At 37.1% G+C, this 14026-nt stretch overlaps 1 protein-coding gene across 2 annotated transcripts in view; it reads left to right on the forward strand.

The window, feature by feature from the left end:
- ATP7A (ATPase copper transporting alpha) overlaps positions 1 to 14026 on the forward strand; it is a 158036-nt gene that overhangs the window by 76907 nt on the left and 67103 nt on the right. The window lies entirely within an intron of this gene.

Genomic DNA, 14026 nt, shown 5'->3' on the forward strand with positions numbered 1-14026 from the left:
ACTCTGTATGACAGTCTCTAGATCCATCCACGTCTCAACAAATGACTCAATTTCGTTCCTTTTTATGGCTGAGTAATATTCCATTGTATATATGTACCACAACTTCTTTATCCATTCGTCTGTTGATGGGCATTTAGGTTGCTTCCATGACCTGGCTATTGTAAATAGTGCTGCAATGAACATTCGGGTGCATGTGTCTTTTTGAATTACGGTTTTCTCTGGGTATATGCCCAGTAGTGGGATTGCTGGGTCATATGGTAATTCTATTTTTAGTTTTCTAAGGAACCTCCATATTGTTCTCCATAGTGGCTGTATCAATTTACATTCCCACCAACAGTGCAAGAGGGTTCCCTTTTCTCCACACCCTCTCCAGCATTTGTTGTTTGTAGATTTTCTGATGATGCCCATTCTAACAGGAGTGAGGTGATACCTCATTGTAGTTTTGATTTGCATTTCTCTAATAATTAGTGATGTTGAGCATCTTTTCATGTGCTTCGTGGCCATCTGTATGTCTTCTTTGGAGAAATGTCTATTTAGGTCTTCTGCCCATTTTTGGATTGGGGTGTTTGTTTCTTTAATATTGAGCTGAATGAGCTGTTTATATATTTTGGAGATTAATCCTTTGTCCGTTGATTCGTTTGCAAATATTTTCTCCCATTCTGATGGTTGTCTTTTCGTCTTGTTTATGGCTTCCTTTGCTGTGCAAAAGCTTTGAAGTTTCATTAGGTCCCACTTGTTTATTTTTGTTTTTATTTCCATTACTCTAGGAGGTGGATCAAAAAAGATCTTGCTGTGATTTATGCCAAAGAGTGTTCTTCCTATGTTTTCCTCTAAGAGTTTTATAGTGTCCAGTCTTATATTTAGGTCTCTAATCCATTTTGAGTTTATTTTTGTGTATGGTGTTAGGGAGTATTCTAATTTCATTCTTTTACATGTAGCTGTCCAGTTTTCCCAGCACCACTTATTGAAGAGACAGTCTTTTCTCCATTGTATATCTTTGCCTCCTTTGTCATAGATTAGTTGACCATAGGTGCGTGGGTTAATCTCTGGGCTTTCTATCTTGTTCCACTGATCTATGTTTCTGTTTTTGTGCCAGTACCATATTGTCTTGATTACTGTAGCTTTGTAGTATAGTCTGAAGTCAGGGAGTCTGATTCCTCCAGCTCCATTTTTTCCCCTCAAGACTGCTTTGGCTATTCGGGGTCTTTTGTGTCTCCATACAAATTTTAAGATGATTTGTTCTAGCTCCGTCAAAAATGCCATTGGTAATTTGATAGGGATTGCATTGAATCTGTAGATTGCTTTGGGTAGTATACTCATTTTCACAATGTTGATTCTTCCAATCCAAGAACATGGTATATCTCTCCATCTGTTGGTATCATCTTTAATTTCTTTCATCAGTGTCTTATAGTTTTCTGCATACAGGTCTTTTGTCTCCCTAGGTAGGTTTATTCCTAGGTATTTTATTCTTTTTGTTGCAGTGGTAAATGGGAGTGTTTCCTTAATTTCTCTTTCAGATTTTTCATCATTAGTGTATAGGAATGCAAGAGATTTCTGTGCATTAATTTTGTATCCTGCAACTTTACCATATTCATTGATTAGCTCTAGCAGTTTTCTGGTGGCAGTTTTAGGATTCTCTATGTATAGTATCATGTCATCCGCAAACAGTGACAGTTTTACTTCTTCTTTTCCAATTTGTATTCCTTTTATTTCTTTTTCTTCTCTGATTGCCGTGGCTAGGACATCCAGAACTATGTTGAATAATAGTGGTGAGAGTGGACATCCTTGTCTTCTTCCTGATCTTAGAGGAAATGCTTTCAGTTTTTCACCATTGAGAATGATGTTTGCTGTGGGTTTGTCATATATGGCCTTTATTATGTTGAGGTAGGTTCCTTCTATGCCCACCTTCTGGAGAGTTTTTATCAGAAATGGTGTTGAATTTTGTCAAAAGCTTTTTCTGCATCTATTGAGATGATCATATGGTTTTTCTTCTTCAATTTGTTAATATGGTGTATCACATTGATTGATTTGCGTATATTGAAGAATCCTTGCATCCCTGGGATAAATCCCACTTGATCGTGGTGTATGATCCTTTTAATGTGTTGTTGGATTCTGTTTGCTAGTATTTTGTTGAGGATTTTTGCATCTATATTCATCAGTGACATTGGTCTGTAATTTTCTTTTTTTGTAGTGTCTTTGTCTGGTTTTGGTATCAGGGTGATGGTGGCCTCATAGAATGAGTTTGGGAGTGTTCCTTCCTCTGCAATTTTTTGGAAGAGTTTGAGAAGGATGGGTGTTAGCTCTTCTCTAAATGTTTGATAGAATTCACCTGTGAAGCCATCTGGTCCTGGACTTTTGTTTGTTGGAAGATTTTTCATCACAGTTTCAATTTCATTACTTGTGATGGGTCTGTTCATATTTTCTGTTTCTTCCTGGTTCAGTCTTGGAAGGTTATACCTTTCTAAGAATTTGTCCATTTCTTCCAGGTTGTCCATTTTATTGGCATAAAGTTGCTTGTAGTAGTCTCTTAGGATGCTTTGTATTTCTGCGGTGTCTGTTGTAACTTCTCCTTTTCATTTCTAATTTTATTGATTTGAGTCCTCTCCCTCTTTTTCTTGATGAGTCTGGCTAATGGCTTATCAATTTTGTTTATCTTCTCAAAGAACCAACTTTTAGTTTTATTCATCTTTGCTATTGTTTTCTTTGTTTCTATTTCATTTATTTCTGCTCTGATCTTTATGATTTCTTTCCTTCTGCTAACTTTGGGTTTTGTTTGTTCTTCTTTCTCTAGTTTCTTTAGGTGTAAGGTTAGATTGTTTACTTGAGATTTTTCTTGTTTCTTTAGGTAGGCTTGTATAGCTATAAACTTCCCTCTTAGAACCGCTTTTGCTGCATCCCATAGGTTTTGGGTCATGGTGTTTTCATTGTCATTTGTCTCTAGGTATTTTTTGATTTCCTCTTTGATTTCTTCAGTGATCTCTTGGTTATTTAGTAACGTATTATTTAGCCTCCATGTGTTTGTCTTTTTTACGTTTTTTTCCCTGTAATTCATTTCTAATCTCATAGCATTGTGGTCAGAAAAGATGCTTGATATGATTTCAATTTTCTTAAATTTACTGAGGCTTGATTTGTGACCCAAGATGTGATCTATCCTGGAGAATGTTCCGTGCGCACTTGAGAAGAACGTGTAATCTGCCGTTTTTGGATGGAATGTCCTATATATATCAATTAAATCTATCTGGTCTATTGTGTCATTTAAAGCTTCTGTTTCCTTATTTATTTTCATTTTGGATGATCTGTCCATTGGTGTAAGTGAGGTGTTAAAGTCCCCCACTATTATTGTGTTACTGTCGATTTCCTTTTTATAGCTGTTAGCAGTTGCCTTATGTATTGAGGTGCTCCTATGTTGGGTGCATATATATTTATAATTGTTATATCTTCTTCTTGGGTTGATCCCTGGATCATTATGTAGTGTCCTTCCTTGTCTCTTGTAACATTCTTTATTTTAGAGTCTATTTTATCTGATATGAGTATAGCTACTCCAGCTTTCTTTTGATGTCCATTTGCATGGAATATCTTTTTCCATCCCCTCACTTTCAGTCTGTATGTGTCCCTAGGTCTAAAGTGGGTCTCTTGTAGACAGCATATATATGGGTCTTGTTTTTGTATCCATTCAGCCAGTCTATGTCTTTTGGTTGGGGCATTTAATCCATTCACGTTTAAGGTAATTATCGATATGTATGTTCCTATGACCGTTTTCTTAATTGTTTTGGGTTTGTTTTTGTAGGTCCTTTTCTTCTCTTGTGTTTCCCACTTAGAGAAGTTCCTTTAGCATTTGTTGTAGAGCTGGTTTGGTGGTGCTGAATTCTCTTAGCTTTTGCTTGTCTGTAAAGCTTTTGATTTCTCCATCAAATCTAAATGATATCCTTGCTGGGTAGAGTAATCTTGGTTGTAGGTTCTTCCCTTTCATCACTTTAAGTATATCATGCCACTCCCTTCTGGCTTGCAGAGTTTCTGCTGAGAAATCAGCTGTTAACCTTATGGGAGTTCCCTTGTATGTTATTTGTCGTTTTTCCCTTGCTGTTTTCAATAATTTTTCTTTGTCTTTAATTTTTGACACTTTGATTACTATGTGTCTTGGCGTGTTTCTCCTTGGGTTTATCCTGTATGGGACTCTCTGCGCTTCCTGGACTTGGGTGGCTATTTCCTTTCCCATGTTAGGGAAGTTTTTGACTATAATCTCTTCAAATATTTTCTCTGGTCCTTTCTCTCTCTCTTCTCCTTCTGGGACCCCTATAATGCGAATGTTGTTGCGTTTAATGTTGTCCCAGAGGTCTCTTAGGCTGTCTTCATTTCTTTTCATTCTTTTTTCTTTAGTCTGTTCCTCAGCAGTGAATTCCACCATTCTGTCTTCCAGGTCACTTATCCGTTCTTCTGCCTGAGTTATTCTGCTATTGATTCCTTCTAGTGTAGGTTTCATTTCAGTTGTTGTATTGGTCATCTCTGTTTGTTTGTTCTTTAATTCTTCTAGGTCTTTGTTAATCATTTCTTGCATCTTCTCAATCTTTGCCTCCATTCTTATTCCGAGGTCCTGGATCATCTTCACTATCATTATTCTGAATTCTTTTTCTGGAAGGTTGCCTATCTCCACTTCATTTAGTTGTTTTTCTGGGTTTTTTTCTTGTTCCTTCATCTGGTACATAGTCCTCTGCCTTTTCATCTTGTCTATCTTTCTGTAACTGCGGTTTTTGGTCCACAGGCTGCAGGATTGTAGTTTTTCTTGCTTCTGGTGTCTGCCCTCTGGTGGTTGAGGCTATCTAAGAGGCTTGATGGGAGGCTCTGGTGGTGGGTAGAGCTGACTGTTGCTCAGCAATATCTTTTTTGATCTGTCTCCAAGAGTAATGGAAATAAAACAGAAATAAACAAATGGGACCTAATTAAACTCAAAAGCTTTTGCACAGCAAAGGAAACCATAAACAAAACGAAAAGACAGCCCACAGAATGGGAGAAAATATTTGCAAATGATGTGACCGACAAGGGATTAATTTCCAGAATTTACAAACAGCTCATACGGCTTAATTTCATGGAACCAGAATACTTTGTGTATCTCCAGATCAAATACTTTTGATCTGTCTTTTAATCTTAATCCAAACATTAATCTTTTACCCGTTTATTCTTCAGAGATTTCAAAATGGGTTTTAGCTTTTCTGTGAACTACAGGATTCATGCTTTCTTGTCCTTACAGTATTCTTTTTTATTTTTTTTGGCTGTGCCACGCGGCATGTGGGATCTTAGTTCCCCGACCAGGGACTGAACCCGTGCCCCCTGCCTTGGAAGCGTGGAGTCTTAACCACTGGACCCCCAGGGAAGTCCCCTCCTTATGGTATTCTCGTCTGTGATTCAGACGTCTCATGAGATCTTGAGCAGATTGGCTTCAGTTTGTCTTGTTTTTATTACAAAAAGTTGGCTAGGGCTTCCCTGGTGGCGCAGTGGTTGAGAATCTGCCTGCCAATGCAGGGGACATGGGTTCGAGCCCTGCTCTGGGAAGATCCCATATACTGCGGAGCAACTAGGCCCGTGAGCCACAATTACTGAGCCTGCGCGTCTGGAGCCTGTGCTCCGCAACAAGAGAGGCCACAATAGTGAGAGGCCCGCGCACCGCGATGAAGAGTGGCCCCCGCTTGCCGCAACTAGAGAAAGCCCTCGCACAGAAACGAAGACCCAACACAGCCGTAATTAATTAATTAATTAAAAACAAAACAAACAAAACAAAACAAAAAGAAAAGTTGGCTAATTGGCACATAGTGATTCCTTATGAAGTTTGATGCAAAATTTTACCACATGTGAAGTGTGGTGCCAATATGTGGGCAATTCTTTTCTATATCTGAAACTCTTGGTGATTTTTTGCATGCCTGAGTTTCATATTCATCTTGTCCAGAGAGGACAAAGTAAACTATGTATCCATTTTACATGTATGGGAGGGAGGAAAGCAGTGTTTCTCATTTGCTTACTAAACTACACACTCTGGTCAGTTAAGACTATGTTGATGGTTGTGGCAGGAAAAGCTTTCTTTACACAGTGTAATATGCCTTCTGCTAAGTTTTCTGTCCTGTAGGCATCCATGTGAATTCTTGGATATGAATTTTTCCCTTTCACATTCTCCAAAAGTAGGATTTTCCTTTGTATTCACCATCTACCTTGGCATAACTACACTTTAGAGGCTTCCTCATTGTCTCCTCCCCTCCTCCCCCCAAGGATGCTCCTGCCTTTAATTTGCTTTGGGGAGAGAGCCAAGTTGGAAAAGCTGAGAGATGATGGGTAACTTTTATTAACTATACTGCAGGTTTTCTCAAATGTGTTTATTTTCAAAATACATTTATAAAAACATTTTGTATTTTTTTTCACTAATTGTAACTGTCCGAAAATCAAATGGATGTTTTTGCAATTTGCTAATTAGAAAAGAGGATGGCAAAGTAGCTCTGCAACCTGCAGTCCCAAAACTTTAAAAATGAATAATTTAATTTTAGTGAATAATAAATATGGCACTTCCACTTGATTTATCCTCAAAGAAACCAATTAAACTTCCTCCGCTTGATCTAACATGGCTGGTGTTGAAGGCCAGAATAGAAGCTAAATCTTACTAATTAAGTGTCTGTGCTGATTGAAGTAAAGCTGTTTTAACCATCCAGAAACTAGTTCACATAGTTTCTCCAAGTGATTTAGGTTCTTATTGTCTACTGACAACTAATGCGTTTTCCAAAACCCGCAACTCTCTGACAAACTATTTTCGATTATTAATTTTTTGCCAGCATATCTATGTATAACTAAAGGACTAGATTCTGTTTTGACATTTGCAAGTACATTCCTGTATAAATTTTCCCCAAAGACTGTTGCACCCCACTCGTATGTAAGGCTGCTATGTTTACCACATCTTCCCAGAATTCACCACTGCTTAATATGACCTATTTAAGGTCAGAAAAATGCAATTAAATTGGATTAAGTTGTAAAGGAAAAGTAGCAGAAATATAATATGAAAGCACTTTGTGTTATCAACAGTGATTTATATGGATCCCAGTGACAGATACTTAAGGCTATACTTTCCAGGGCACAGTCATAATTTGTTTGCTGAAAATGAAAGGAAACACACTTCTTCTGCCTTTTCCAGCTCTGCCTCTTCTTCTTTAGTCAAAAGCCCACATGATATAGAGTATACTAGTGATCTTTCCTCTTTTCTCGTTCCTTTAAAAAATATTTTACTGAGTGTTGTCTTCTAGGCCCAGAGACAGATTTATGGTGATGTTAATGAAGCTTAGGTTTCAGAGCCCCTTACTGGCATTGACCAGTTCTGAGACCCTGGAAGGAGTCTTAGCAATGTGTTTACATGGTTATCTGTTTTTGCAAAAGTAAAATATTTTAACCACAATCCCTTAATTAAGTCCACAAAAGGTGGATTCACCTCTTTCTAGGCACCATATAGAAAATTGTCCTTGGGACTTCCCTGGCAGTCCAGTGGTTAGGACTCTGCGCTTCCACCGCAGGGGGCCACAGGTTCAATCCCTGGTCAGGGAACTAGGATCCCTCATGCCCTGCGGTGTGGCCAAAAAGAAAAAAAAAAAGAAAATTGTCCTTGTCCAAACATAATTTATAGTCATAATGCAGCCTAACATGTTAATACATAAATATTGATCACTTTTCAAGGACTGTTAAGGTTTGAAATTTCTGGATCATAGTTTGTGAGATTATAATTACGACCAATGTGCAGTCAGTTTAGAAACCAGATTTGAATAGGACATTGTTTCGACTAAGTCAAGGAGCTCTTGTAGTATTTGGAATAAAACTCTGATATGAAGTAATGTAATTGTGATGTTAAATTGAGTGGGGTTGCTTTATTTAAAAAATGTTACAGCGGAACAGATTAGAGCTTTAACAGAATTCAAGGAAAGTGAATAGTCAAGAAGTCTCTAATTTTGGAAAAGTAGAACGAATATGATTATATATCTTTGCAGCTTCAGCATTTAAATACATTTTGGGAATTGTGTCTTAAATTGTGAAGTTTATAAATGAGTGTAATACTCTTGTTCTGCCAATGTCAAGACTGTAGACTTTAAAGGGATTAACCTGAAGGTTTATTTAATCACCCCAGTGGTCTGTTCAGGGGAAAAATAAAATGGGCAGATAATGTGAAGGTCTTTCTTTGGGATTGTCTGGCCTTTTGAAAGTGGTAATGTAAAATAAACTTAATTAGATATAAGTACTGAATGGCTCTAAAGGTTAATGCCTTATTAACAAATTACTTTGTCCTTGAAATTTAACTGCATTTTGAGTGCTTTTTCCCTTTACTCAGTTAAAGGCTGCAGTCCATTTTCCTAATACAGACTATCCTTTAAAAAAATGACCACCTAGGGAATTCCCTGGTGGTCCAGTGGTTAGGACTTGGCACTTTCACTGCAGAGGGCCAGGGTTCAATCCCTGGTCAGGGAACTAAGATCCCACAAGCCGCACAACGTCGCCAAAAAACCCCTTAAAAGTAACTTAAAAAAAAATTATTGGAAAAATAACATGTCCAGAGTAAAATCCCCTTCCCAAAAGAAACCAGTTATCAGTTTAGTATGTATGGATTCTTCCAGAAATAGACTCTGAATATAAAATGATTTACATGTATATATCTATATGTGTGTGTTTATACAGTTGACCCTTGAACAACACGGGTTTGAACTGCACAGGTCCACTTATACATGGATTTTTTTCAAAAAATATGAACTGTGGTACTACATGATCCATGGTTGGTTGAATCCGAGGGTGTGGAACTGAGGATACAGAGGGCCAACTGTAAAGTTATACACGGATTTTCAGCAGCCTCAGGGGTGGGGTGCCCCTAATCCCCCCAATTGCTTGTTGTTTAAGGGTCAACTGTATATATGTGTGTGTTTGTGTATGTGTGTGTGTGTATCCCCTTTTTATATAAATGGAAGCATACTATATACATACTGTTCTATACTTTGCTTTTTTCACTTAGCAAATACATCTTAGATACTGTTCCCTATCAGCATATAGAAATCAATCTTTTTATTTCTATTTGGAACTTTCTCCCCCTAACTTTTGCTATGGCAAATGATGATAGTACACTGAACATTTCTTTTTTCAAACACCGTGTTAGAGTAATATAGGCATTTTGCCTTACATAAATTCTTAGGTAATACTCGTCCATCCATGAAGATGCAGAATCACTTATTCAAAGAGGCTTAGGTTTCTGATTTAGTTGAACTTTATCCCAAGGATCAAAGAAATGTCAAATCCAAGGTAAAAACTAGCAGTGGAGGAATGATGTAAAGAGGGACTTTCACTATTTCCTTTCTTTGTATTTAAATTGTTATAGTGAATAATCATGCATTGGTTGTATAATTTAAAAAATTGTTTTTAATATTTATTTATTTTGGCTGCGCCAGGTCTTAGTTGCAGCACGCGGGATTTTTAGTTGCGGCATGCATGCGGGATCTAGTTCCCTGACCAGGGATCAAACCTGGACCCCCTGCATTGGGAGCGAGGAGTCTTACCCACTGGACCACTGGGGAAGTCCCAGCTGTATAATTTTTGAAGCAAAATAAAATTATATTAGCAATGAAAATTCTGACAAAGCACTCAGTTTATAGAAAAACAATGCTACAACTTAAACTAACAAAATCTCCACATCTTTTTCATTTTAAAGCATTTGGCTTTTAAATTTTTAGATTGGTTTTGGGCTATTTTCTTAGTCTCTAAGAATTGTCTTTTGCTAGTTCATACATTGATTTAATAATTTTAAGTGGTAACCTTTATTTAGGTTGGTCAAATAGGATAAATATTAATAGAACTTGATGGCTTACTCTTATCATACTTTAATTTTCAGTATGCTATATTGAAGTATCAAAGTAGAGTGTTAATATATATACATTATTTTTTCAACAAACAATAATAGAATTTGTATTCAGACATATGTAATATAAATAAGATTCCTATTATGTATTTTATATAGTTTTTAGTTGTCAAAAATATATTGTGGGAGGAGAATCAAACATATTAGAAAGTCAAGATTATTGACAAATCATTTTACTTTTCTGACTTTAGTCTGAAAAATGACAGAATCCTTTCAAGCTCTCAAAAACCTCTGAATCACTCTATGTTGAGTTGTTATGAAAATGTTAGAAAGTGGGCTTTAAACCCTTTGAAGACTCCCCCACTGGCTGAGTAGCATGCTAATCTGAATTTATGATGACATATAAATTAATCCCTGGGAGGATAAAAAGGAATTTCAGTGTGCTAAAACTTTAGCAAAGGACCTTTCCCAAAGTGGCTTTTGAAAATGGGGAAATGTTAGAATGTAGTAATTGTCAAATCCTGCTAAAAATCCAAAGAAATATATTCTCTAAGTTATTTTTTATTTAAACTGGTATGGGAGTAGATATGAAATGTGTGGAGGAAAAGTAAACGTAGAACTAAAATTTGGTTCACACACTAGAAATATTTCATACTTTTCAGGTGTTTTTATTTACGTCACACATTGCTCAAATCACAGGCATAGAATTTTAGTTTTTCAAGGAAATTGAAGATCATCTAGCCTCACCATTTATAGATGGAAAGAACATGGACTTTGGAGTTAAATCGACCTACGTTTGAATCCTAGCTCTTTCGTTTTCTTGCTGGGTTTCTTGGGCAATTTATTCAATTTCCTAGCCTTCAGGTAGGAAATTGGATCACTTTTTATAATCTGTAATTATAAAATTATACAGAAAACACATTCAGATAAAGTATACGGTGCTTGACTTGCAAGGTTTAGACATTTCAGTAGACAAAGAACTCCATTAAAATAATGGATCTTTACAATTCCTATGGACAATTAGCCCCCTTTACACCACTGTTAATGCTATTGAGGCCACAGAGTACGTTTGATTTGTTCTCTTCAACTCCTACCTTCATCTAAATATAGTGAACAGTCCTCCATCTTGCGTCCTTCATAGGAGCCACATTCATAACTTGTAGACTGTTAGATGTTTATTTTCAGAGGAACTATTGATAAAATAGAAAAATAGTTTCTCTGGGAAAACAACAAGAACAACATTGATTCCTAATGAAAGATTCTGAGAAAGAGAAGCTGTTGAAACTTTCGAGCACTGTGGGGAATAGGCGAAGGTGGTTTACATTGGTGGGGATCATGTGAAAGGAGAGTGGCACAGACCCAGAATCAGACAGACTGCTGCCAGCAATTTCTGGCTCTACGGAGTCTGTGCCTGCTTTTGCTCACCATTGGATCCCTAGCAAGCTAGCATGGTGCTGGGAACATAATAGGTACTCAGTAAATATTTGTTAAATAAATAAATGCTATTTTAGCTTCCTGCCCAAGGATTTGGCATCCAGAACAGTATTGTGATAATCACTATGTGAATTTCCTCTTAAAAGAAACAAAGGTGCTGCCTGTTTTTGTTTCCTTTGAGACCTTAGGCTTGAAAAGTCTCTTTGATATCTAACATTCAGAGGCAAAGTTGAGTGCTGTTATCCCAAAGGGGAACATTTTTGTGCTAGGTGTGGTCGATCCAGCTTTAAAACACACAAATGGAAGCTACTAAATAAGGAAGTGTTTTCTGGTTTGCAGCATGAAAACAACATAGGATAATACAACTTTTTTTCTGTAGTATTTTATATACATAGTTTCCTTATTTTTTTTTAAACATCTTTATTGAAGTATAATTGCCTTACAATAGTGTGTTAGCTTCTGCTTTATAACAAAGTGAATCAGTTATACATATACAATATGTTCCCATTTCTCTTCCCTCTTGCATCTCCCTCCCTCCCACCCTCCCCATCCCACCCCTCTAGGTGGTCACAAAGCACCGAGCTGATCTCCCTGTGCTGTGCGGCTGCTTCCCACTAGTTATATATTTTACATTTGGTAGTGTATATATGTCCATGACACTCTCTTACCCTGTCACATCTCACCCCACCCCCTCCCCATATCCTCAAGTCCATTCTCTAGTAGGTCTGTGTCTTTATTCCCGTCTTGCCACTAGGTTCTTCATGGCCTTTTTTTTTCCCTTAGATTCCGTATATATGTGTTAGCATACTGTATTTGTTTTTCTCTTTCTGACTTACTTCACTCTGTATGACAGACTCTAACTCCATCCACCTCATTACAAATACCTACATTTCATTTCTTTTTATGGCTGAGTAATATTCCATTGTATATATGTGCCACATCTTCTTTATCCATTCATCTGTCGATGGACATTTAGGTTGCTTCCATGTCCTGGCTATTGTAAATAGAGCTGCAATGAACATTTTGGTACATGGCTCTTTTTGACCTATGGTTCTCTCAGGGTATATGCCCAGTAGTGGGATTGCTGGGTCGTATGGTAGTTCTATTTGTAGTTTTTTAAGGAACCTCCATACTGTTCTCCATAGTGGCTGTATCAATTTACATTCCCACCAACAGTGCAAGAGTGTTCCCTTTCCTCCACACCCTCTCCAGCATTTATTGTTTCTAGATTTTTTGATGATGGCCATTCTGACCGGTGTGAGATGATATCTCATTGTAGTTTTGATTTGCATTTCTCTAATGATTAATGATGTTGAGCATTCTTTCATGTGTCTGTAGGCCATCTGTATATCTTCTTTGGAGAAATGTCTATTTAGATCTTCTGCCCATTTTTGGAATGGGTTGTTCGTTTTTTTGTTATTGAGCTGCATGAGCTGCTTGTAAATCTTGGAGATTAATCCTTTGTCAGTTGCTTCATTTGCAAATATTTTCTCCCATTCTGAGGGTTGTCTTTTGGTCTTGTTTGTGGTTTCCTTTGCTGTGCAAAAGCTTTTAAGTTTCATTAGGTCCCATTTGTTTATTTGTGTTCTTATTTCCATTTCTCTGGGAGCTGGGTCAAAAAGAATCTTGCTGTGATGTATGTCATAGAGTGTTCTGCCTATGTTTTCCTCTAAGAGTTTGATAGTGTCCGCCCTTACACTTAGGTCTTTAATCCATTTTGAGTTTATTTTTGAGCATGGTGTCAGGGAGTGTTCTAATTTCATACTTTTACATGTTCCTGTCCAATTTTCCCAGCACCACTTATTGAAGAGGCTGTCTTTTCTCCACTGTATATGCTGGCCTCCTTTATCAAAGATAAGTTGACCATATGTGTGTGGGTTTATCTCTGGGCTTTCTACCCTGTTCCATTGATCTATATTTCTGTTTTTGTGCCAGTACCAAACTGTCTTGATTACTGAAGCTTTGTAATATAGTCTGAAGTCAGGGAGCCTGATTCCCCCAGCTCCATTTTTCGTTCTCAAGATGGCTTTGGCTATTCGGGGTCTTTTGTGTTTCCATACAAATTGTGAAATTTTTTGTTCTAGTTCTGTGAAAAATGCCAGTGGTAGTTTGATAGGGATTGCATTGAATCTGTAGATTGCTTTGGGAAGTAGTCATTTTCACAATGTTGATTCTTCCAATCCAGGAACATGGTATATCTCTCCATCTATTTGTATCATCTTTAATTTCTTTCATCAGTGTCTTATAATTTTCTGCATACAGGTCTTTTGTCTCCTTAGGTAGGTTTATTCCTAGATATTTTATTCTTTTTGTTGCAATGGTAAATGGGAGTGTTTTCTTAATTTCACTTTCAGATTTTTCGTCATTAGTGTATAGAAATGCAAGAGATTTCTGTGCATTAATTTTGTATCCTGCTACTTTACCAAATTCATTGATTAGCTCTAGGAGTTTTCTGGTAGCATCTTTAGGATTCTCTATGTATAGTATCATGTCATCTGCAAATAGTGACAGCTTTACTTCTTCTTTTCCGATTTGGATTCCTTTTATTTCTTTGTCTTCTCTGATTGCTGTGGCTAGGACTTCCAGAACTATGTTGAATAATAGTGGTGAGAGTGGGCAACCTTGTCTTCTTCCTGATCTTAGTGGAAATGGTTTCAGTTTTTCACCATTGAGGACAATGTTGGCTGTGGGTTTGTCATATATGGCCTTTATTATGTTGAGGAAAGTTCCCTCTATGCC

This window comes from Balaenoptera acutorostrata, chromosome X (assembly GCF_949987535.1).
Source record: "Balaenoptera acutorostrata chromosome X, mBalAcu1.1, whole genome shotgun sequence".
NCBI classification, from domain to species: Eukaryota; Metazoa; Chordata; class Mammalia; order Artiodactyla; family Balaenopteridae; genus Balaenoptera; species Balaenoptera acutorostrata.